This window comes from Nerophis lumbriciformis, linkage group LG01, assembly GCF_033978685.3.
Source record: "Nerophis lumbriciformis linkage group LG01, RoL_Nlum_v2.1, whole genome shotgun sequence".
Classification (NCBI taxonomy): domain Eukaryota; kingdom Metazoa; phylum Chordata; class Actinopteri; order Syngnathiformes; family Syngnathidae; genus Nerophis; species Nerophis lumbriciformis.
Window position 1 is genome coordinate 1,805,826 of NC_084548.2, and position 23,455 is coordinate 1,829,280.

Sequence of the window (23,455 nt, forward strand, 5' to 3'; positions counted from 1 at the left end):
AAAGTTACTCAAGTAGATGTAACGGAGTAAATGTAGCGCGTTACTACCCACCTCTGCATAAGACATGCCAAAACATGTGTCCTTTATCAATCAATCAATCTCAATCAATCTTTATTTATATAGCCCTAAATCACAAGTGTCTCAAAGGGCTGCACAAGCCACAACGACATCCTCGGTACAAAGCCCACATACGGGCAAGGAAAAACTCACCCCAGTGGGACGTCGATGTGAATGACTATGAGAAACCTTGGAGAGGACCGCATATGTGGGTAACCCCCCCCCCTCTAGGGGAGACTGAAAGCAATGGATGTCGAGTGGGTCTGACATAATATTGTGAGAGTCCAGTCCATAGTGGATCCAACATAATAGTAAGAGTCCAGTCCATAGTGGGGCCAGCAGGACACCATCCCGAGCGGAGACGGGTCAGCAGCGCAGAGATGTTCCCTGCCGATGCACAGGCGAGCGGTCCACCCCGGGTCCCGACTCTGGACAGCCAGCACTTCATCCATGGCCACCGGACCTGTGCCCCCCCCCCCTCAAGGAAAAGGGGAGCAGAGGAGAAAAGAAAAGAAACGGCAGATCAACTGGTCTAACAGGGGGGCTATTTAAAGGCTAGAGTATACAAATGAGTTTTAAGATGGGACTTAAATGCTTCTACTGAGGTAGCATCTCTAATTGTTACCGGGAGGGCATTCCATAGTACTGGAGCCCGAATAGCTTATCATAGCTATACGCATGACCAAAAAAAGCGGGTGAAAATCAGTGGTAGTCAGTAAGGTAAGATGAATTAAATGCATTGACAGTTCAATGCTCCTGCCAAATTAATTGCACTGAGTGGAGCGGATCACCACTCCAAGATGGCGGCCTCGCGTCTCGTCTGCGCCAGTAGGCAGTAGCGCTCCATGCTGCGTACCCTTAGAACATGTCTATGGGATCCAATAGGAATGTGTCACGGAAGTAAACAATGGTCCAATAGGAATGTGTCACGGAAGTAAACAATGGCCCAGGCTATTTTTGGTGGGGACCGCCTTGCCGGCTATTTCTGTCAGCAGGAGCGATGATGAGCAGGAAGGGGGTAGGACTGCAAGTGGGTCGGACTTTCTTTATGCAACTTTTTTTTTTTTTTTCAGCCGCGACAACTCTCTTTTCTTCCTCCTCCTTTAGCTTCTCTCTCTCTCTCTCTATTTCTCTCTCTCTCTCTCGGATGTACGGACGCTAGCTTAGACGCTAGCCGGGCGTTAGCAGGACTTTAGTCGGATATACCTCAACAAGTGTTGGACTCAGACTGCAGCGTCTCGCCTTCCAAGGTAGGGATGTGATGCGAGAACCGCTGGAAGTTGGCTCGCCTTCGTCTCCTTTTGTTATTCGTCCGAGTTTTTTTGTTATGTTTTCGGCAACAGCGAGAGGAGGCGCGCAGGTGCTTTTTTAACCAGTTATTTTGAATTGAGCAAAGAGGCGTTCAATGACTTATTGAACGTCAGGATTTATTAAAAGTTTGTTTCATAGCTATTCTGTGCTGATATTTCGATTAAACGTCACTTCCTAGTATCATGCAACAAAAGTTAAAAAGTTAGTTAAGGAGTTCTCTTGTTAGTTTTGTTGTCTAATAAAGATGTAATAACTTGATTTTGCTTTTTAACCAGTTATTTTGAATTGAGCAAAGAGTCGTTCAATGACTTATTGAACATCAGGATTTATTAAAAGTTTGTTTCATAGCTATTCTGTGCTGACATTTCGACTAAAAGTCACTTCCACTTTGCTCATGCAAACATAAGTTAAAAAGTTAGTTAAGGAGTTCTCTTGTTAGTTGTGTTGTCTTATAAAGATGTAATAACTTGATTTTGCTTTTTAACCAGTTGTTTGAATTGAGCAAAGAGGCGTTCAATGACTTGTTGAACGTCAATATTTATAAAAAGTTTGTTAAAAGCTATTCTGTGCTGATATTTCGATTAAACGTCACCTCCTAGTATCATGCAACAAAAGTTAAAAAGTTAGTTAAGGTGTTCCCTTGTTAGTTTTGTTGTCTTATAAAGATGTAATAACTTGATTTTGCTTTTTAACCAGTTATTTTGAATTGAGCAAAGAGGCGTTTAATGACTTGTTGAACGTCAATATTTATACAAAAGTTTGTTAAAAGCTATTCTGTGCTGATATTTCGATTGAATGTCACTTCCTAGTATCACGTAAACAAAAGTTAAGGAGTTCTCTTGTTAGTTTTGTTGTCTACTAAAGATGTAATAACTTGATTTTTCTTTTTAACCAGTTATTTTGAATTGAGCAAAGAGGCGTTCAATGACTTGTTGAACGTCAGGATTTATTAAACGTTTTTTAAAAGCTATTCTGTGCTGATATTTCGACTAAATGTCACTTCCTAGTATCATGCAAACAAAAGTTAAGGAGTTAGTTAAGGAGTTCTCTTGTTAGTTGTGTTGTCTAATAAAGATGTAATAACTTGATTTTGCTTTTTTAACCAGTTATTTTGAATTGAGCAAAGAGGCGTTCAATGACTTATTGAACATCAGGATTTATTAAAAGTTTGTTTCATAGCTATTCTGTGCTGACATTTCGACTAAAAGTCACTTCCACTTTGCTCATGCAAACAAAAGTTAAAAAGTTAGTTAAGGAGTTCTCTTGTTAGTTGTGTTGTCTTATAAAGATGTAATAACTTGCTTTTTAACCAGTTGTTTGAATTGAGCAAAGAGGCGTTCAATGACATGTTGAACGTCAGGATTTACTATAAGTTTGTTTCATAGCTATTCCGTGCTGATATTTCGATTAAACGTCACTTCCTAGTATCACGCAAACAAAAGTTAAGGTGTTCTCTTGTTAGTTTTGTTGTCTAATAAAGATGTAATAACTTGATTTTGCTTTTTTAACCAGTTATTTTGAATTGAGCAAAGAGGCGTTCAATGACTTGTTGAACGTCAATATTTATAAAAAGTTTGTTAAAAGCTATTCTGTGCTGATATTTCGATTAAACGTCACTTCCTAGCATCATGCAAACAAAAGTTAAGGAGTTAGTTAAGGAGTTCTCTTGTTAGTTGTGTTGTCTTATAAAGATGTAATAACATGATTTTGCTTTTTAACCAGTTATTTTGAATTGAGCAAAGAGGCGTTCAATGACTTGTTGAACATCAGGATTTATTAAAAGTTTGTTTCATAGCTATTGTGTGCTGATATTTCGTTTAAACGTCACTTCCTAGTATCACGCAAACAAAAGTTAAGGAGTTAGTTAAGGTGTTATCTTGTTAGTTTTGTTGTCTAATAAAGATGTAATAACTTGATATTGCTTTTTAACCAGTTATTTGAATTGAGCAAAGAGGCGTTCAATGACTTGTTGAACGTCAATATTTATAGAAAGTTTGTTAAAAGCTATTCTGTGCTGATATTTCGATTAAACGTCACTTCCTAGTATCATGCAACAAAAGTTAAAAAGTTAGTTAAGGTGTTCTCTTGTTAGTTGTGTTGTCTAATAAAGATGTAATAACATGATTTTGCTTTTTAACCAGTTGTTTGAATTGAGCAAAGAGGCGTTCAATGACTTGTTGAACGTCAATATTTATAAAAAGTTTGTTAAAAGCTATTCTGTGCTGATATTTCGACGAAAAGTCACTTCCATTTTGCTCATGCAAACAAAAGTTAAAAAGTTAGTTAAGGAGTTCTCTTGTTAGTTGTGTTGTCTTATAAAGATGTAATAACTTGCTTTTTAACCAGTTGTTTGAATTGAGCAAAGAGGCGTTCAATGACTTGTTGAACGTCAGGATTTACTAAAAGTTTGTTTCATAGCTATTCCGTGCTGATATTTCGACTAAAAGTCACTTCCACTTTGCTCATGGAAACAAAAGTTAAGAAGTTAGTTAAGGAGTTCTCTTGTTAGTTGTGTTGTCTTATAAAGATGTAATAACTTGATTTTGCTTTTTAACCAGTTATTTTGAATTGAGCGAAGAGGCGTTCAATGACTTGTTGAACGTCAATATTTATAAAATGTTTGTTAAAAGCTATTCTGTGCTGATATTTCGATTAAACGTCACTTCCTAGTATCATGCAACAAAAGTTAAAAAGTTAGTTAAGGTGTTCGCTTGTTAGTTGTGTTGTCTAATAAAGATGTAATAACTTCATTTTGCTTTTTAACCAGTTATTTTGAATTGAGCAAAGAGGCGTTCAATAACTTGTTGAACATCAATATTTATAAAAAGTTTGTTAAAAGCTATTCTGTGCTGATATTTCGATTAAATGTCACTTCCTAGTATCATGCAAACAAAAGTTAAAAAGTTAGTTAAGGAGTTCTCTTGTTAGTTTTGTTGTCTTATAAAGATGTAATAACATGATTTTGCTTTTTAACCAGTTGTTTGAATTGAGCAAAGAGGCGTTCAATGACTTGTTGAACGTCAGGATCTATTAAAAGTTTGTTTCATAGCTATTGTGTGCTAAAATTTCGATTAAACGTCACTTCCTAGTATCATGCAAACAAAAGTTAAGGAGTTAGTTAAGGAGTTCTCTTGTTAGTTGTGTTGTCTTATAAAGATGTAATAACTTGATTTTGCTTTTTAACCAGTTGTTTGAATTGAGCAAAGAGGCGTTCAATGACTTGTTGAACGTCAATATTTATAAAAAAGTTTGTTTCATAGCTATTCCGTGCTGATATTTCGATTAAACGTCACTTCCTAGTATCACGCAAACAAAAGTTAAGGAGTTAGTTAAGGTGTTCTCTTGTTAGTTTTGTTGTCTAATAAAGATGTAATAACTTGATTTTGCTTTTTAACCAGTTATTTTGAATTGAGCAAAGAGGCGTCCAATGACTTGTTGAACATCAATATTTATAAAAAGTTTGTTAAAAGCTATTCTGTGCTGATATTTCGATTAAACGTCACTTCCTAGTATCATGCAACAAAAGTTAAGGAGTTAGTTAAGGTGTTCGCTTGTTAGTTTTGTTGTCTAATAAAGATGTAATAACTTGATTTTGCTTTTTTAACCAGTTATTTTGAATTGAGCAAAGAGGCGTTCAAGGACTTGTTGAACATCAGGATTTATTAAAAGTTTGTTTCATAGCTATTGTGTGCTAAAATTTCGATTAAACTTCACTTCCTAGTATCACGCAAACAAAGGTTAAGGTGTTCTCTTGTTAGTTTTGTTGTCTAATAAAGATGTAATAACTTGATTTTGCTTTTTAACCAGTTATTTTGAATTGAGCAAAGAGGCGTTCAATGACTTGTTGAACGTCAATATTTATAAAAAGTTTATTAAAAGCTATTCTGTGCTGATATTTCGATTAAACGTCACCTCCTAGTATCATGCAACAAAAGTTAAAAAGTTAGTTAAGGTGTTCTCTTGTTAGTTTTGTTGTCTAATAAAGATGTAATAACTTGATTATGCTTTTTTAACCAGTTATTTTGAATTGAGTAAAGAGGCGTTCAATGACATGTTGAACGTCAGGATTTACTAAAAGTTTGTTTCATAGCTATTCTGTGCTGATATTTCGATTAAACGTCACTTCCTAGTATCACGCAAACAAAAGTTAAGGAGTTAGTTAAGGTGTTCTCTTGTTAGTTTTGTTGTCTAATAAAGATGTAATAACTTGATTTTGCTTTTTAACCAGTTATTTTGAATTGAGCAAAGAGGCGTTCAATGACATGTTGAACGTCAATATTTATAAAAAGTTTGTTAAAAGCTATTCTGTGCTGATATTTCGATCACACGTCACTTCCTAGTATCATGCAACAAAAGTTAAAAAGTTAGTTAAGGTGTTCGCTTGTTAGTTTTGTTGTCTAATAAAGATGTAATAACTTGATTTTGCTTTTTAACCAGTTATTTTGAATTGAGCAAAGAGGCGTTCAATGACATGTTGAACGTCAGGATTTACTAAAAGTTTGTTTCATAGCTATTCCGTGCTGATATTTCGATTAAACGTCACTTACTAGTATCACGCAAACAAAAGTTAAGGTGTTCTCTTGTTAGTTTTGTTGTCTAATAAAGATGTAATAACTTGATTTTGCTTTTTTAACCAGATATTTTGAATTGAGCAAAGAGGCGTTCAATGACTTGTTGAACGTCAGGATTTATTAAACGTTTGTTAAAAGCTATTCTGTGCTGATATTTCGACTAAATGTCACTTCCTAGTATCATGCAAACAAAAGTTAAGGAGTTAGTTAAGGTGTTCTCTTGTTAGTTTTGTTGTCTAATAAAGATGTAATAACATGATTTTGCTTTTTAACCAGTTGTTTGAATTGAGCAAAGAGGCGTTCAATGACATGTTGAACGTCAGGATTTACTAAAAGTTTGTTTCATAGCTATTCCGTGCTGATATTTCGATTAAACGTCACTTCCTAGTATCACGCAAACAAAAGTTAAGGTGTTCTCTTGTTAGTTTTGTTGTCTAATAAAGATGTAATAACTTGATTTTGCTTTTTTAACCAGTTGTTTGAATTGAGCAAAGAGGCGTTCAATGACTTGTTGAACGTCAATATTTATAAAAAGTTTGTTCAAAGCTATTCTGTGCTGATATTTCGATTACACGTCACTTCCTAGTATCATGCAACAAAAGTTAAAAAGTTAGTTAAGGTGTTCCCTTGTTAGTTTTGTTGTCTAATAAAGATGTAATAACTTGATTTTGCTTTTTTGAACCAGTTAGTTTGAATTGAGCAAAGAGGCGTTCAATGACATGTTGAACGTCAGGATTTACTAAAAGTTTGTTTCTTAGCTATTCCGTGCTGATATTTCGATTAAACGTCACCTCCTAGTATCATGCAAACAAAAGTTAAAAAGTTAGTTAAGGAGTTCTCTTGTTAGTTGTGTTGTCTTATAAAGATGTAATAACTTGATTTTGCTTTTTAACCAGTTATTTTGAATTGAGCAAAGAGGCGTTCAATGACTTGTTGAACGTCAGGATCTATTAAAAGTTTGTTTCATAGCTATTGTGTGCTAAAATTTCGATTAAACGTCACTTCCTAGTATCATGCAAACAAAAGTTAAGGAGTTAGTTAAGGAGTTCTCTTGTTAGTTGTGTTGTCTTATAAAGATGTAATAACTTGATTTTGCTTTTTAACCAGTTGTTTGAATTGAGCAAAGAGGCGTTCAATGACGTATTGAACGTCAGGATTTATAAAAAGTTTGTTAAAAGCTATTCTGTGCTGATATTTCGATTAAACGTCACTTCCTAGTATCATGCAACAAAAGTTAAAAAGTTAGTTAAGGTGTTCGCTTGTTAGTTTTGTTGTCTAATAAAGATGTAATAACTTGATTTTGCTTTTTTAACCAGTTATTTTGAATTGAGCAAAGAGGCGTTCAATGACTTATTGAACGTCAGGATTTATTAAAAGTTTGTTTCATAGCTATTCTGTGCTGATATTTCGACTAAAAGTCACTTCCACTTTGCTCATGCAAACAAAAGTTAAAAAGTTAGTTAAGGAGTTCTCTTGTTAGTTGTGTTGTCTTATAAAGATGTAATAACATGATTTTGCTTTTTAACCAGTTATTTTGAATTGAGCAAAGAGGCGTTCAATGACTTGTTGAACGTCAATATTTATAAAAAGTTTGTTAAAAGCTATTCTGTGCTGATATTTCGATTAAACGTCACCTCTTAGTATCATGCAACAAAAGTTAAAAAGTTAGTTAAGGAGTTCTCTTTTTTGTTTTGTTGTCTAATAAAGATGTAATAACTTGATTTTGCTTTTTAACCAGTTATTTTGAATTGAGCAAAGAGGCGTTCAATGACTTGTTGAACGTCAGGATTTATTAAACGTTTGTTAAAAGCTATTCTGTGCTGATATTTCGATTAAATGTCACTTCCTAGTATCATGCAAACAAAAGTTAAGGAGTTAGTTAAGGAGTTCTCTTGTTAGTTTTGTTGTCTTATAAAAATGCAGTAACATGATTTTGCTTTTTAACCAGTTATTTTGAATTGAGCAAAGAGGCGTTCAATGACTTGTTGAACGTCAATATTTATAAAAAGTTTGTTAAAAGCTATTCTGTGCTGATATTTCGATTAAACGTCACTTCCTAGTATCATGCAACAAAAGTTAAAAAGTTAGTTAAGGTGTTCGCTTGTTAGTTTTGTTGTCTAATAAAGATGTAATAACTTGATTTTGCTTTTTTAACCAGTTATTTTGAATTGAGCAAAGAGGCGTTCAATGACTTGTTGAACATCAATATTTATAACAAGTTTGTTAAAAGCTATTCTGTGCTGATATTTCGATTAAACGTCACTTCCTAGTATCACGCAAACAAAAGTTAAGGAGTTAGTTAAGGTGTTCTCTTGTTAGTTTTGTTGTCTAATAAAGATGTAATAACTTGATTTTGCTTTTTAACCAGTTATTTTGAATTGAGCAAAGAGGCGTTCAATGACTTGTTGAACGTCAATATTTATAAAAAGTTTGTTAAAAGCTATTCTGTGCTGATATTTCGATTAAACGTCACGTCCTAGCATCATGCAAACAAAAGTTAAGGAGTTAGTTAAGGAGTTCTCTTGTTAGTTTTGTTGTCCAATAAAGATGTAATAACTTGATTTTGCTTTTTTAACCAGTTATTTTGAATTGAGCAAAGAGGCGTTCAATGACTTATTGAACGTCAGGATTTATTAAAAGTTTGTTTCATAGCTATTCTGTGCTGACATTTCGACTAAAAGTCACTTCCACTTTGCTCATGCAAACAAAAGTTAAAAAGTTAGTTAAGGAGTTCTCTTGTTAGTTGTGTTGTCTTATAAAGATGTAATAACTTGCTTTTTAACCAGTTGTTTGAATTGAGCAAAGAGGCGTTCAATGACATGTTGAACGTCAGGATTTACTAAAAGTTTGTTTCATAGCTATTCCGTGCTGATATTTCGATTAAACGTCACTTCCTAGTATCACGCAAACAAAAGTTAAGGTGTTCTCTTGTTAGTTTTGTTGTCTAATAAAGATGTAATAACTTGATTTTGCTTTTTTAACCAGTTATTTTGAATTGAGCAAAGAGGCGTTCAATGCTTTGTTGAACGTCAATATTTATAAAAAGTTTGTTAAAAGCTATTCTGTGCTGATATTTCGATTAAACGTCACCTCCTAGTATCATGCAACAAAAGTTAAAAAGTTAGTTAAGGTGTTCCCTTGTTAGTTTTGTTGTCTTATAAAGATGTAATAACTTGATTTTGCTTTTTAACCAGTTATTTTGAATTGAGCAAAGAGGCGTTTAATGACTTGTTGAACGTCAATATTTATACAAAAGTTTGTTAAAAGCTATTCTGTGCTGATATTTCGATTGAATGTCACTTCCTAGTATCACGTAAACAAAAGTTAAGGAGTTCTCTTGTTAGTTTTGTTGTCTAATAAAGATGTAATAACTTGATTTTGCTTTTTAACCAGTTATTTTGATTTGAGCAAAGAGGCGTTCAATGACTTATTGAACGTCAGGATTTATTAAACGTTTGTTAAAAGCTATTCTGTGCTGATATTTCGATTAAACGTCACTTCCTAGTATCATGCAACAAAAGTTAAAAAGTTAGTTAAGGAGTTCTCTTGTTGGTTGTGTTGTCTTATAAAGATGTAATAACTTGATTTTGCTTTTTAACCAGTTATTTTGAATTGAGCAAAGAGGCGTTCAATGACTTATTGAACGTCAGGATTTATTAAAAGTTTGTTTCATAGCTATTCTGTGCTGATATTTCGACTAAAAGTCACTTCCATTTTGCTCATGCAAACAAAAGTTAAAAAGTTAGTTAAGGTGTTCGCTTGTTAGTTTTGTTGTCTTATAAAGATGTAATAACTTGATTTTGCTTTTTAACCAGTTGTTTGAATTGAGCAAAGAGGCGTTTAATGACTTGTTGAACGTCAATATTTATAAAAAAGTTTGTTAAAAGCTCTTCTGTGCTGATATTTCTATTACACGTCACTTCCTAGTATCATGCAACAAAAGTTAAAAAGTTAGTTAAGGAGTTCTCTTGCTAGTTGTGTTGTCTTATAAAGATGTAATAACTTGATTTTGCTTTTTAACCAGTTGTTTGAATTGAGCAAAGAGGCGTTCAATGACTTGTTGAATGTCAATACTTATAAAAAGTTTGTTAAAAGCTATTCTGTGCTGATATTTCGATTAAACGTCACTTCCTAGTATCATGCAACAAAAGTTAAAAAGTTAGTTAAGGTGTTCGCTTGTTAGTTTTGTTGTCTAATAAAGATGTAATAACTTGATTTTGCTTTTTTAACCAGTTATTTTGAATTGAGCAAAGAGGCGTTCAATGACTTGTTGAACATCAGGATTTATTAAAGATTTGTTTCATAGCTATTGTGTGCTGATATTTCAATTAAACGTCACTTCCTAGTATCATGCAACAAAAGTTAAAAAGTTAGTTAAGGTGTTCGCTTGTTAGTTTTGTTGTCTAATAAAGATGTAATAACTTGATTTTGCTTTTTTGAACCAGTTAGTTTGAATTGAGCAAAGAGGCGTTCAATGACATGTTGAACGTCAGGATTTACTAAAAGTTTGTTTCTTAGCTATTCCGTGCTGATATTTCGATTAAACGTCACCTCCTAGTATCATGCAAACAAAAGTTAAAAAGTTAGTTAAGGAGTTCTCTTGTTAGTTGTGTTGTCTTATAAAGATGTAATAACTTGATTTTGCTTTTTAACCAGTTATTTTGAATTGAGCAAAGAGGCGTTCAATGACTTGTTGAACGTCAGGATCTATTAAAAGTTTGTTTCATAGCTATTGTGTGCTAAAATTTCGATTAAACGTCACTTCCTAGTATCATGCAAACAAAAGTTAAGGAGTTAGTTAAGGAGTTCTCTTGTTAGTTGTGTTGTCTTATAAAGATGTAATAACTTGATTTTGCTTTTTAACCAGTTGTTTGAATTGAGCAAAGAGGCGTTCAATGACGTATTGAACGTCAGGATTTATAAAAAGTTTGTTAAAAGCTATTCTGTGCTGATATTTCGATTAAACGTCACTTCCTAGTATCATGCAACAAAAGTTAAAAAGTTAGTTAAGGTGTTCGCTTGTTAGTTTTGTTGTCTAATAAAGATGTAATAACTTGATTTTGCTTTTTTAACCAGTTATTTTGAATTGAGCAAAGAGGCGTTCAATGACTTATTGAACGTCAGGATTTATTAAAAGTTTGTTTCATAGCTATTCTGTGCTGATATTTCGACTAAAAGTCACTTCCACTTTGCTCATGCAAACAAAAGTTAAAAAGTTAGTTAAGGAGTTCTCTTGTTAGTTGTGTTGTCTTATAAAGATGTAATAACATGATTTTGCTTTTTAACCAGTTATTTTGAATTGAGCAAAGAGGCGTTCAATGACTTGTTGAACGTCAATATTTATAAAAAGTTTGTTAAAAGCTATTCTGTGCTGATATTTCGATTAAACGTCACCTCTTAGTATCATGCAACAAAAGTTAAAAAGTTAGTTAAGGAGTTCTCTTTTTTGTTTTGTTGTCTAATAAAGATGTAATAACTTGATTTTGCTTTTTAACCAGTTATTTTGAATTGAGCAAAGAGGCGTTCAATGACTTGTTGAACGTCAGGATTTATTAAACGTTTGTTAAAAGCTATTCTGTGCTGATATTTCGATTAAATGTCACTTCCTAGTATCATGCAAACAAAAGTTAAGGAGTTAGTTAAGGAGTTCTCTTGTTAGTTTTGTTGTCTTATAAAAATGCAGTAACATGATTTTGCTTTTTAACCAGTTATTTTGAATTGAGCAAAGAGGCGTTCAATGACTTGTTGAACGTCAATATTTATAAAAAGTTTGTTAAAAGCTATTCTGTGCTGATATTTCGATTAAACGTCACTTCCTAGTATCATGCAACAAAAGTTAAAAAGTTAGTTAAGGTGTTCGCTTGTTAGTTTTGTTGTCTAATAAAGATGTAATAACTTGATTTTGCTTTTTTAACCAGTTATTTTGAATTGAGCAAAGAGGCGTTCAATGACTTGTTGAACATCAATATTTATAACAAGTTTGTTAAAAGCTATTCTGTGCTGATATTTCGATTAAACGTCACTTCCTAGTATCACGCAAACAAAAGTTAAGGAGTTAGTTAAGGTGTTCTCTTGTTAGTTTTGTTGTCTAATAAAGATGTAATAACTTGATTTTGCTTTTTAACCAGTTATTTTGAATTGAGCAAAGAGGCGTTCAATGACTTGTTGAACGTCAATATTTATAAAAAGTTTGTTAAAAGCTATTCTGTGCTGATATTTCGATTAAACGTCACGTCCTAGCATCATGCAAACAAAAGTTAAGGAGTTAGTTAAGGAGTTCTCTTGTTAGTTTTGTTGTCCAATAAAGATGTAATAACTTGATTTTGCTTTTTTAACCAGTTATTTTGAATTGAGCAAAGAGGCGTTCAATGACTTATTGAACGTCAGGATTTATTAAAAGTTTGTTTCATAGCTATTCTGTGCTGACATTTCGACTAAAAGTCACTTCCACTTTGCTCATGCAAACAAAAGTTAAAAAGTTAGTTAAGGAGTTCTCTTGTTAGTTGTGTTGTCTTATAAAGATGTAATAACTTGCTTTTTAACCAGTTGTTTGAATTGAGCAAAGAGGCGTTCAATGACATGTTGAACGTCAGGATTTACTAAAAGTTTGTTTCATAGCTATTCCGTGCTGATATTTCGATTAAACGTCACTTCCTAGTATCACGCAAACAAAAGTTAAGGTGTTCTCTTGTTAGTTTTGTTGTCTAATAAAGATGTAATAACTTGATTTTGCTTTTTTAACCAGTTATTTTGAATTGAGCAAAGAGGCGTTCAATGCTTTGTTGAACGTCAATATTTATAAAAAGTTTGTTAAAAGCTATTCTGTGCTGATATTTCGATTAAACGTCACCTCCTAGTATCATGCAACAAAAGTTAAAAAGTTAGTTAAGGTGTTCCCTTGTTAGTTTTGTTGTCTTATAAAGATGTAATAACTTGATTTTGCTTTTTAACCAGTTATTTTGAATTGAGCAAAGAGGCGTTTAATGACTTGTTGAACGTCAATATTTATACAAAAGTTTGTTAAAAGCTATTCTGTGCTGATATTTCGATTGAATGTCACTTCCTAGTATCACGTAAACAAAAGTTAAGGAGTTCTCTTGTTAGTTTTGTTGTCTAATAAAGATGTAATAACTTGATTTTGCTTTTTAACCAGTTATTTTGATTTGAGCAAAGAGGCGTTCAATGACTTATTGAACGTCAGGATTTATTAAACGTTTGTTAAAAGCTATTCTGTGCTGATATTTCGATTAAACGTCACTTCCTAGTATCATGCAACAAAAGTTAAAAAGTTAGTTAAGGAGTTCTCTTGTTGGTTGTGTTGTCTTATAAAGATGTAATAACTTGATTTTGCTTTTTAACCAGTTATTTTGAATTGAGCAAAGAGGCGTTCAATGACTTATTGAACGTCAGGATTTATTAAAAGTTTGTTTCATAGCTATTCTGTGCTGATATTTCGACTAAAAGTCACTTCCATTTTGCTCATGCAAACAAAAGTTAAAAAGTTAGTTAAGGTGTTCGCTTGTTAGTTTTGTTGTCTTATAAAGATGTAATAACTTGATTTTGCTTTTTAACCAGTTGTTTGAATTGAGCAAAGAGGCGTTTAATGACTTGTTGAACGTCAATATTTATAAAAAAGTTTGTTAAAAGCTCTTCTGTGCTGATATTTCTATTACACGTCACTTCCTAGTATCATGCAACAAAAGTTAAAAAGTTAGTTAAGGAGTTCTCTTGCTAGTTGTGTTGTCTTATAAAGATGTAATAACTTGATTTTGCTTTTTAACCAGTTGTTTGAATTGAGCAAAGAGGCGTTCAATGACTTGTTGAATGTCAATACTTATAAAAAGTTTGTTAAAAGCTATTCTGTGCTGATATTTCGATTAAACGTCACTTCCTAGTATCATGCAACAAAAGTTAAAAAGTTAGTTAAGGTGTTCGCTTGTTAGTTTTGTTGTCTAATAAAGATGTAATAACTTGATTTTGCTTTTTTAACCAGTTATTTTGAATTGAGCAAAGAGGCGTTCAATGACTTGTTGAACATCAGGATTTATTAAAGATTTGTTTCATAGCTATTGTGTGCTGATATTTCAATTAAACGTCACTTCCTAGTATCATGCAACAAAAGTTAAAAAGTTAGTTAAGGTGTTCGCTTGTTAGTTTTGTTGTCTAATAAAGATGTAATAACTTGATTTTGCTTTTTTGAACCAGTTAGTTTGAATTGAGCAAAGAGGCGTTCAATGACATGTTGAACGTCAGGATTTACTAAAAGTTTGTTTCTTAGCTATTCCGTGCTGATATTTCGATTAAACGTCACCTCCTAGTATCATGCAAACAAAAGTTAAAAAGTTAGTTAAGGAGTTCTCTTGTTAGTTGTGTTGTCTTATAAAGATGTAATAACTTGATTTTGCTTTTTAACCAGTTATTTTGAATTGAGCAAAGAGGCGTTCAATGACTTGTTGAACGTCAGGATCTATTAAAAGTTTGTTTCATAGCTATTGTGTGCTAAAATTTCGATTAAACGTCACTTCCTAGTATCATGCAAACAAAAGTTAAGGAGTTAGTTAAGGAGTTCTCTTGTTAGTTGTGTTGTCTTATAAAGATGTAATAACTTGATTTTGCTTTTTAACCAGTTGTTTGAATTGAGCAAAGAGGCGTTCAATGACGTATTGAACGTCAGGATTTATAAAAAGTTTGTTAAAAGCTATTCTGTGCTGATATTTCGATTAAACGTCACTTCCTAGTATCATGCAACAAAAGTTAAAAAGTTAGTTAAGGTGTTCGCTTGTTAGTTTTGTTGTCTAATAAAGATGTAATAACTTGATTTTGCTTTTTTAACCAGTTATTTTGAATTGAGCAAAGAGGCGTTCAATGACTTATTGAACGTCAGGATTTATTAAAAGTTTGTTTCATAGCTATTCTGTGCTGATATTTCGACTAAAAGTCACTTCCACTTTGCTCATGCAAACAAAAGTTAAAAAGTTAGTTAAGGAGTTCTCTTGTTAGTTGTGTTGTCTTATAAAGATGTAATAACATGATTTTGCTTTTTAACCAGTTATTTTGAATTGAGCAAAGAGGCGTTCAATGACTTGTTGAACGTCAATATTTATAAAAAGTTTGTTAAAAGCTATTCTGTGCTGATATTTCGATTAAACGTCACCTCTTAGTATCATGCAACAAAAGTTAAAAAGTTAGTTAAGGAGTTCTCTTTTTTGTTTTGTTGTCTAATAAAGATGTAATAACTTGATTTTGCTTTTTAACCAGTTATTTTGAATTGAGCAAAGAGGCGTTCAATGACTTGTTGAACGTCAGGATTTATTAAACGTTTGTTAAAAGCTATTCTGTGCTGATATTTCGATTAAATGTCACTTCCTAGTATCATGCAAACAAAAGTTAAGGAGTTAGTTAAGGAGTTCTCTTGTTAGTTTTGTTGTCTTATAAAAATGCAGTAACATGATTTTGCTTTTTAACCAGTTATTTTGAATTGAGCAAAGAGGCGTTCAATGACTTGTTGAACGTCAATATTTATAAAAAGTTTGTTAAAAGCTATTCTGTGCTGATATTTCGATTAAACGTCACTTCCTAGTATCATGCAACAAAAGTTAAAAAGTTAGTTAAGGTGTTCGCTTGTTAGTTTTGTTGTCTAATAAAGATGTAATAACTTGATTTTGCTTTTTTAACCAGTTATTTTGAATTGAGCAAAGAGGCGTTCAATGACTTGTTGAACATCAATATTTATAACAAGTTTGTTAAAAGCTATTCTGTGCTGATATTTCGATTAAACGTCACTTCCTAGTATCACGCAAACAAAAGTTAAGGAGTTAGTTAAGGTGTTCTCTTGTTAGTTTTGTTGTCTAATAAAGATGTAATAACTTGATTTTGCTTTTTAACCAGTTATTTTGAATTGAGCAAAGAGGCGTTCAATGACTTGTTGAACGTCAATATTTATAAAAAGTTTGTTAAAAGCTATTCTGTGCTGATATTTCGATTAAACGTCACGTCCTAGCATCATGCAAACAAAAGTTAAGGAGTTAGTTAAGGAGTTCTCTTGTTAGTTTTGTTGTCCAATAAAGATGTAATAACTTGATTTTGCTTTTTTAACCAGTTATTTTGAATTGAGCAAAGAGGCGTTCAATGACTTATTGAACGTCAGGATTTATTAAAAGTTTGTTTCATAGCTATTCTGTGCTGACATTTCGACTAAAAGTCACTTCCACTTTGCTCATGCAAACAAAAGTTAAAAAGTTAGTTAAGGAGTTCTCTTGTTAGTTGTGTTGTCTTATAAAGATGTAATAACTTGCTTTTTAACCAGTTGTTTGAATTGAGCAAAGAGGCGTTCAATGACATGTTGAACGTCAGGATTTACTATAAGTTTGTTTCATAGCTATTCCGTGCTGATATTTCGATTAAACGTCACTTCCTAGTATCACGCAAACAAAAGTTAAGGTGTTCTCTTGTTAGTTTTGTTGTCTAATAAAGATGTAATAACTTGATTTTGCTTTTTTAACCAGTTATTTTGAATTGAGCAAAGAGGCGTTCAATGACTTGTTGAACGTCAATATTTATAACAAGTTTGTTAAAAGCTATTCTGTGCTGATATTTCGATTAAACGTCACTTCCTAGTATCATGCAACAAAAGTTAAAAAGTTAGTTAAGGTGTTCGCTTGTTAGTTTTGTTGTCTAATAAAGATGTAATAACTTGATTTTGCTTTTTTAACCAGTTATTTTGAATTGAGCAAAGAGGCGTTTAATGACTTGTTGAACGTCAATATTTATACAAAAGTTTGTTAAAAGCTATTCTGTGCTGATATTTCGATTGAATGTCACTTCCTAGTATCACGTAAACAAAAGTTAAGGAGTTCTCTTGTTAGTTTTGTTGTCTACTAAAGATGTAATAACTTGATTTTTCTTTTTAACCAGTTGTTTGAATTGAGCAAAGAGGCGTTCAATGACACATGTTGAACGTCAGGATTTACTAAAAGTTTGTTTCTTAGCTATTCCGTGCTGATATTTCGATTAAACGTCACTTCCTAGTATCACGCAAACAAAAGTTAAAAAGTTAGTTAAGGTGTTCTCTTGTTAGTTTTGTTGTCTAATAAAGATGTAATAACTTGATTTTGCTTTTTTAACCAGTTATTTTGAATTGAGCAAAGAGGCGTTCAATGACTTGTTGAACGTCAATATTTATAAAAAGTTTGTTAAAAGCTATTCTGTGCTGATATTTCGATTTAACGTCACTTCCTAGTATCATGCAACAATAGTTAAAAAGTTAGTTAAGGTGTTGTCTTGTTAGTTTTGTTGTCCAATAAAGATGTAATAACTTGATTTTGCTTTTTAACCAGTTATTTTGAATTGAGCAAAGAGGCGTTCAATGACTTGTTGAACGTCATGATTTATTAAACGTTTGTTAAAAGCTATTCTGTGCTGATATTTCGACTAAATGTCACTTCCTAGTATCATGCAAACAAAAGTTAAGGAGTTAGTTAAGGAGTTCTCTTGTTAGTTTTGTTGTCTTATAAAGATGTAGTAACTTGATTTTGCTTTTTAACCAGTTGTTTGAATTGAGCAAAGAGGCGTCCAATGACTTGTTGAACGTCAGGATTTATTAAAAGTTTGTTTCATAGCTATTCTGTGCTGATATTTCGACTAAACGTCACTTCCTAGTATCATGCAAACAAAAGTTAAGGAGTTAGTTAAGGAGTTCTCTTGTTAGTTTTGTTGTCTAATAAAGATGTAATAACTTGATTTTGCTTTTTTAACCAGTTATTTTGAATTGAGCAAAGAGGCGTTCAATGACTTGTTGAACGTCAATATTTATAAAAAGTTTATTAAAAGCTATTCTGTGCTGATATTTCGATTACACGTCACTTCCTAGTGTCATGCAACAAAAGTTAAAAAGTTAGTTAAGGAGTTCTCTTGTTAGTTTTGTTGTCTAATAAAGATGTAATAACTTGATTTTGCTTTTTTAACCAGTTATTTTGAATTGAGCAAAGAGGCGTTCAATGACTTGTTGAACGTCAGGATTTACTAAAAGTTTGTTTCATAGCTATTCCGTGCTGATATTTCGATTAAACGTCACTTCCTAGTATCACGTAAACAAAAGTTAAGGAGTTCTCTTGTTAGTTTTGTTGTCTAATAAAGATGTAATAACTTGATTTTGCTTTTTAACCAGTTATTTTGAATTGAGCAAAGAGGCGTTCAATGACTTGTTGAACGTCAATACTTATAAAAAGTTTGTTAAAAGCTATTCTGTGCTGATATTTCGATTAAACGTCACTTCCTAGTATCATGCAACAAAAGTTAAAAAGTTAGTTAAGGAGTTCTCTTGTTAGTTTTGTTGTCCTATAAAGATGTAATAACTTGATTTTGCTTTTTAACCAGTTGTTTGAATTGAGCAAAGAGGCGTTCAATGACATGTTGAACGTCAGGATTTACTAAAAGTTTGTTTCATAGCTATTCCGTGCTGATATTTCGATTAAACGTCACTTCCTAGTATCACGCCAACAAAAGTTAAGGAGTTAGTTAAGGTGTTCTCTTGTTAGTTTTGTTGTCTAATAAAGATGTAATAACTTGATTTTGCTTTTTAACCAGTTATTTTGAATTGAGCAAAGAGGCGTTCAATGATTTGTTGAACGTCAATATTTATAAAAAGTTTGTTAAAAGCTATTCTGTGCTGATATTTCGATTAAATGTCACTTCCTAGTATCATGCAACAAAAGTTAAGGAGTTAGTTAAGGAGTTCTCTTGTTAGTTTTGTTGTCTTATAAAGATGTAATAACATGATTTTGCTTTTTAACCAGTTGTTTAAATTGAGCAAAGAGGCGTCCAATGACTTGTTGAACATCAGGATTTATTAAAAGTTTGTTTCATAGCTATTGTGTGCTAAAATTTTGATTAAACGTCACTTCCTAGTATCATGCAAACAAAAGTTAAAAAGTTAGTTAAGGAGTTCGCTTGTTAGTTTTGTTGTCTAATAAAGATGTAATAACTTTATTTTGCTTTTTAACCAGTTATTTTGAATTGAGCAAAGAGGCGTTCAATGACTTGTTGAACGTCAGGATTTATTAAACGTTTGTTAAAAGCTATACTGTGCTGATATTTCGATTAAATGTCACTTCCTAGTATCATGCAAACAAAAGTTAAGGAGTTAGTTAAGGAGTTCTCTTGTTAGTTTTGTTGTCTAATAAAGATGTAATAACTTGATTTTGCTTTTTAACCAGTTGTTTGAATTGAGCAAAGAGGCGTTCAATGACATGTTGAACGTCAGGATTTACTAAAAGTTTGTTTCATAGCTATTCCGTGCTGATATTTCGATTAAACGTCACTTCCTAGTATCACGCAAACAAAAGTTAAGGAGTTAGTTAAGGAGTTCTCTTGTTAGTTGTGTTGTCTTATAAAGATGTAATAACTTGATTTTGCTTTTTTAACCTGTTATTTTGAATTGAGCAAAGAGGCGTTCAATGACTTGTTGAACGTCAATATTTATAAAAAGTTTGTTAAAAGCTATTCTGTGCTGATATTTCGATTAAACGTCACTTCCTAGTATCATGCAAACAAAAGTTAAGGAGTTAGTTAAGGTGTTCTCTTGTTAGTTTTGTTGTCTTATAAAGATGTAATAACATGATTTTGCCTTTTAACCAGTTGTTTGAATTGAGCAAAGAGGCGTTCAATGACTTGTTGAACATCAGGATTTATTAAAAGTTTGTTTCATAGCTATTGTGTGCTAAAATTTCGATTAAACGTCACTTCCTAGTATCATGCAAACAAAAGTTAAAAAGTTAGTTAAGGAGTTATCTTGTTAGTTTTGTTGTCTTATAAAGATGTAATAACTTGATTTTGCTTTTTAACCAGTTGTTTGAATTGAGCAAAGAGGCATTCAATGACTTGTTGAACGTCAGGATTTATCAAAAGTTTGTTTCATAGCTATCGTGTGCTGATATTTCATTTAAACGTCACTTCCTAGTATCATGCAAACAAAAGTTAAGGAGTTAGTTAAGGAGTTCTCTTGTTAGTTTTGTTGTCTTATAAAGATTAAACAAATACTTTGTTCCCATAAAGCTACACATCTAAGATAACGCAGGCGCCCTAAATGCATGCCACAATTTGGTCATAAAATGTGTTAATTAGTTTTTAGCATTTAGTGCCAACTCTTTAATCCTTCATCTTTTTTGATGAGACCATTTTTATTTTGTAAAACAAACTATTTACTTACAAATCATTTACATTGTAAAGTAGTGTATAATTTTACATGCCTGTGGTTTTAAATATTCCGTTTTTACAGTTAAATAAACATTGGACTTTGGAAAAAAGAAAACCTCACTTGATCTTGAACTTTTCTTGTACATTTCTTGCCACACTCGTTACTGTACTATTATGAATCCAATCGTGCAAGAAGAAGTCTTTATTTGTTGCACCCGTTTGCATCTTGATGCATTTGGTCCACCAACCATCATTTTATATCAATAGTAGTAAGTCCTTGTGTTCTTTTCAGTATACAAAACCACATTAACAGGGTTTCCGCGGGTAATCAAAAAAAGTTTTATAGAATGGATTCTGGGAAAATTAAGGCTTTAAATGGCATTGAAAAGCATTAAATGCAATGTCCAGAGGCATTATTAGAAAATTAAATACAGTTGATGAAAAAAATAATTACATTCACAATTTCCTTTAAGAGACAAGCAGTAGGAAATGCATACCTGCCAACTACTCTGGTTTTCCCGTAATTCGTACGGTTTTCATCAACCTATTCCAGGTTACGGTTGCAGTGATAAAAAATACGGTTTTTCATTAATTAAAAAAAAAAAAGGGTGAAAACTACGCGAATTGCACCTTGTGCAGACAAGATTTTTCGATCGGACACGGAGGAATTAGCGATGTAAAAGACCACGTTGGGACAAAAAAACACAAGTCTAATGCCGTTGCTAGCGATACAAGTGGAAAACTTTCAACGTTTTTCGTCGCCCAAACAGATTCTTTGGATGTGATAAATGCCAAAGTTTTATTTACGGAGGCAATAATTGAGCATGGATTTCCAATCGCACTGGCTGATCACATGGGACAGTTAAATGTTTGTAATGCAACCTTTAAAAATCATTACGCGGTGATCGCGGTCCCAAAAATAAACTTTTCTTGCATGATAATGTCCAAAAAAATTCGCTTTATATTACTATAGAGTCCTTTTAACGAATGAGTTTGATGGTTTATCACAAACCTTAAATGAAAGAAGTCCTTTGTTCTCCTGCACCATGCATGCGCTTTGGCCTTGCTTCGTGTTTGGTGCGCAATCCTGTCGGCTGTATTTCACAGCACGACATACTGTTAAAAGTGTTTATACTATTTATGCTTTCAAGTCCAAGTTGAAGAAATCTTGTTAATGAAATAAATAAATGTTGACAGCATAACTACCAAAATACAGAAGTTGACAGCATAACTACCAAAATACAGAAGTATGTCCTTAATATTTTTGCAGTGCTTTTTTTGTTGAAAAGTTAAAATGATTACATTAGAGATGTGATGTGCCACTTTTCAAGTGTCTGATGGCTTAAATTAATTTTCATTAATTTTTCATATTTTGAATTCTTTTGAAAGGCTTACAAAAAAACTACATTTGAATTGTAATTCCATGCTATTGACAGGACTATTAATTTGAATGAAGTTAGCTTACCATGTTTACAGTATGATAATTGTGATAGAAATGTGAATTTTAGGCACAGAATATTTTTTACAATTGAACAAGGCAGTAGATTATACAAGCTTGGACAGAAAGTTAATAATGACACCAATTTTTTTTTTAATGGAATTGTTTAGTACTGTTTTACCATTTGTTTACTGTAAAAAGTGTTTATACTTTCAATTAACAAATTGAAGTCTTGTGAAAGGTTGACAGGATAACTGGCATTAACTGTCAAAATAATTTCAAACTATTGAAGTTAGCTTACAGAATAAACATGTCAATCAACCCATATGATTTTTGCTGTAATATTTTTGTTTTGAAAAGTCACTGTGACTGATAGAAAAGTGATGGTTTTAGCAACATTTTAACCTGTCTGAATGCTAATAATCATTTTGCGTCGGAGGGCGAAGCCCTGAACCCTCCACCAGGACTTTGTCCTGGACCTACCGGGGCCTGCGGCCCTTGGACCCTGGCTACTAGGTTTTTCTGATTTCAAAAGTTGGCAGGTATGGAAATGGATGGATGGATAAACCTGTCATCATTTTGATTGGAAGTACAGTATAATGATTGACAGGCGGAACCCTTTAGTTGGCTCGTGTCTACAGCCGAGGCACGAAGTCAGAACTGAGCATCCTTGGACTGCTACATCCCGTGAACGCGCTCATGCTGTGGCAAAAGCGCTGAAAGGAATACGTGTTGGTCAAAAAGAGGAAATGCGAACTTTAGCAGAAGTGGCTGGCTGAAGAACTTTTCAAAACTCCAGCTAAACTCTGAGAAGCGTTTTGCAGCCTGTGCTAAAATACCTTTAAACTTTGCACTAATGCCGTCAATGCTATGAAGTCCCTCAGCTAATTACAAGTTGGCATTCGAAGGCAGGAAGCAATTAACGGTAAAATTTTTCTTTGGCGTTGCCAACAGAAACTTCTGCTGTCGCCACCACAAATGTCAGCTGCAGAGAAATAGATAATCAAATAATCAGTCCATCCATTTTCTTCCGCTTATCCGAGGTCGGGTAGAGAAGCCCAGACTTCCCTCTCCCCAGCCACTCCGTCCAGCTCCTCCCGGGGGATCCCGAGGCAATCCCAGGCCAGCCGGGAGACATAGTCTTCCCAACGTGTCCTGGGTCTTCCCCTTGGCCTCCTGCCGGTCGGACGTGCCCCAAACACCTCTCGAGCAGATGCCCGAACCACCTCATCTGGCTCCTCTCCATGTGGAGGAGCAGCGGCTTTACTTTGAGTTCCTCCCGGATGACAGAGCTTCTCACCCTATCTCTAAGGGAGAGCCCCACCATCCGGCGGAGGAAACCCATTTGGGCCGCTTGTACCCGTGATCTTGTCCTTTCGGTCATAACCCAAAGCTCATGACCATAGGTGAGGATGGGAACGTAGATCGACCGGTAAATTGAGAGCTTTGCCTTCCGGCTCAGCTCCTTCTTCACCACAACGGATCGATACAGCGTCCGCATTACTGAAGACGCCGCACCGATCCGCCTGTCGATCTCACCATCCACTCTTCCCTCACTCGTAAACAAGACTCCGAGGTACTTGAACTCCTCCACTTGAGGCAGAGTCTCCTCCAGAACCCGGAGATGGCACTCCACCCTTTCCCGGGCGAGAACCATGGACTCGGACTTGGAGGTGCTGATTCTCATCCCAGTCGATTCACACTCGACTGCGAACCGATCCAGTGAGAGCTGAAGATCCTGGCCAGATGAAGCCATCAGAACCACATCTTCTGCAAAAAGCAGAGACCTAATCCTGCAGCCACCAAACCAGATCCCCTCAACGCCTTGACTGCGCCTAGAAATTCTGTCCATAAAAGTTATGAACAGAATAGTTGACAAAGGTGG

General features: G+C 33.6%; 1 protein-coding gene across 1 annotated transcript in view; it reads left to right on the forward strand.

The window, feature by feature from the left end:
• Positions 1-1,172: 1,172 nt before the first annotated feature.
• hdac7a (histone deacetylase 7a) overlaps positions 1,173-23,455 on the forward strand; it is a 257,881-nt gene continuing 235,598 nt past the window's right edge. The window contains exon 1 of the mRNA XM_072911840.1: positions 1,173-1,307. The gene's annotated coding sequence lies outside the window, so the exon portion shown is untranslated. The remainder of the gene's footprint in view (positions 1,308-23,455) is intronic.